Source organism: Echinops telfairi, unplaced genomic scaffold, assembly GCF_000313985.2.
Source record: "Echinops telfairi isolate 266 unplaced genomic scaffold, ASM31398v2 ScPeMD7_7409;HRSCAF=8447, whole genome shotgun sequence".
NCBI classification, from domain to species: domain Eukaryota; kingdom Metazoa; phylum Chordata; class Mammalia; order Afrosoricida; family Tenrecidae; genus Echinops; species Echinops telfairi.
Window position 1 is genome coordinate 6,316,247 of NW_022111309.1, and position 2,991 is coordinate 6,319,237.

General features: G+C 42.9%; 1 non-coding gene across 1 annotated transcript; it reads right to left on the reverse strand.

Moving 5' to 3' along the window:
* Nucleotides 1-581: 581 nt before the first annotated feature.
* LOC115871848 lies at nt 582-745 on the reverse strand. Its single transcript, XR_004047510.1, has one exon. It is a non-coding gene; the product is annotated as a U1 spliceosomal RNA (small nuclear RNA).
* Between the last annotated feature and the right edge of the window lie 2,246 nt (nt 746-2,991).

Here is a 2,991-nt window from a genome sequence, read left to right on the forward strand (position 1 = left end):
CTGAGGCATAAACGAAGCTCAAATGAGTTGCAGCGCCTTTTCCAAAACAAGCTCAAGACACACACACACACACACACACACACACACACACACCAAATATATGCTTTTAAAAAGGACTTGCTTTTTAAAAGAATGTAAAAATGCATCGATTATTTATGATCTTAGTTTGAAATTAACACGTGGGGAAACTGAAGGAGCCAGAGTCCTTTGGGAAATAGGCTTTCTGGGCTTTCAGGTGGGTGCACTGGAAAACGCGGGATTCAGGAACAAGAGGATATTCTGGATTACGTTGATTGTGCTCGATTGGTGGAATAACTACCTCCAGTTTTCTAAAGCATTGGATACTCATGACTTTGTGGTCGCCAGGTGCCAGCAATCTGCTTCCCACTCACAGGGACCATATGTACGGCAGAACTCCAGGCTGCCTGGACCGGCACCACCCCCCAATCTTTGCTGTGACTGAGCCCAGGACTCCAGCCGCTGTGCCCAGCCTCACCAGGAAGCTTCTCTTCGCGGTTCACCCTTTACATTGCTGAGCATGATGTCCTTCACACTTCTCTTTTATTATTATTATTTATTTTTAGGGGAGCGTGCGAACGCAATCCCCCACTACCACAAATTATGCAGTCGAGTGTCCCACATTTGGGGAAATCGCAGGGGTCAGCACATCTGAAGTGCCATGGCTAAGCCTCGGCCTGGGAAAGCCACCTACGTGATCATGGTAGCTCCCCGGCCAGGTAAGTATTGTTATTGTCCTTCGCACGTCTAGTGAACATTCTGGCTACTCTTCCTTCAAGACCAATTGGTTCACCCTTTGGCAGTCTGCAGTGTATTTAACATTCTTCTCCAGTACCATAGTTCAAAGGCATATATTCTTCTTTTTAAAAATCATTTTATTAGGGGCTCATACAGCTCTTTGCACAATCCATCCATGCATCCGGGTGTCAAGCACACTTGTACCTATGTTGCCATCATCAATTTCAAAACATTTTCTTTCTACTTGAGCCCTTGGTATCAACTCCTCATTTTTTTAATGTCCCTCACACACCCTCCCTCTCTCATGAATCCTTGATAGTTTATAAATTATTATTATTTTTTCATGTCTTACACCAACTGATGTCTGCCTTCACCCACTTTTCTGTTGTCCATCCCCCTGGGAGGGGGTTATATGTAGATCATTGTGATCGGTTCCCCTTTTCTCTCCCACACCGTCCCCTTCCCCTCCTGGTATCGCTACTCTCATTATTGGTCCTGAGGGGTTATCTGTCCTGGATTCCCTGTGTTTCCAGCTCTTATCTGTACCCATGTACATGCTCTGCTCTAGCCAGATTTGTAAGGTAGAATTGGGGTCCTGATAGTAGGGGGGGGGGAAGCATTAAATAACTAGATGAAAGTTGTTTGTTTCATTGGTACTGTACTGGTCCATCTCTTCCTTGTGACCCTTCCATAAGGGGATGTTCATTTGTCTAAAGATGGGCTTTGGGTCTCCACTCTGCACTCACCCTCATTCACGTTGATATGATTTTTTGCTCTGGGTCTTTGATGCTTGGTACCTGATCCCATTGACCCCTCCGGATCACACAGTCTGGTATGATTCTACCATGTGGACTTTGTTGTTTCTCAGCTAGATGGCTGCTTGTTAAAACCTCCCATGCTATATCTTTTGACAGCTGGACACCATCACCTGTCTTCACCACATTTGCTTATGCACAGATTTTGTCTGCAGCGATTGTGTCAGGAAGGTGAACATTACGGAATACCAGGTTATTAGAACAAAGTGTTCTTGCGTGGAGGGAGTACTTGAGTAGAGGCCCAATGTCTGTCTACTACCCTAATGCTTAATATATAAATATATGTACATAGACCTATTTCTGTATCCTTAGATATAAATATGTTTACATATGTACATACCTATATTTAGACCTCTATAAATGTCCTTTCCCTCCTAGTTCTTTTCTCTATTTCCAAAGGCATAAATTCTTCAACCAGTTTTCATGTGCATAGGCATGGTTTAGACTTCAAAGTGTCAGCTTTCTATTTTTTTAATCCTTTAAAAAGAACTTTTGCAACAGATTTGCCCAATGCAACATAGTGCTTGATTTCTTAACTGCTGATTCCATGCATGTTGACTGTAGCTAAAGTAAAATGAAATCCCTGACACATGTATTCTTTTCTTCCTTTATAATATTGTTGCTTATTGGTCCAGTTGTGAGGATTTTCATTTTCTTTAAATTGAGTATCCTGAGGTTTAACCCCTCCTGAAGGCTGTGGTCTTTAATCTCCATCAATGGCATTTTCAAGTCTCTTTGACCTTTACTTAGAACCAGGGGAAACTACTTTATGTTCAGTCAATTCTGCCTCGGGATGAGCACATGGATGTCGTAGCAGAGCTGTTTTTCAGTCGCTGATTCTTCAGGAGATCACCAGGACTTTCTCTCGAGGCACCCCGTGGGGAGACTCCATCATCCTTCCTCTCAGGTTTCAGCCAAACATGTTAATCGTTTCTACCACCAACGGACTCCTTACTTCGCACAGTACCTTCAGTAAGATAGGAATCCAAGACGCTGTTAAAGAATGGCTGGGATGAATGACTGCAGTTTTGGGTGCAGGACATAGAACCTGGGAACCCTGGAGGCTGATTGAATGTGAGCAGTTTGGAGCATGCTCGGGGAACAACTTACTCAGAAAGTGCTCTCTTCTTGAGACCAGGTACCTGTGGCAGCCACAAGCAGGATTGCACACTCCCCTGAGGGGAGCAGCCATGGTAATCTGGTTTTACACTATTCCTGTCCTCTCCTGCTGGTGTAATAATTACATGTGCAACATGGGCACATTCATCAGCTTCTCCAAGCTTAAATAGTTGAATTTATGTAAGCTTTATCGTTCTGGATTTTAGAACTATTTAAACTTGATACATATTACCTTATATTGTTTTATGAACATGGTTTTATTTAAGATACCAATTTTAGGCACAGAATTAAAAAATATTAA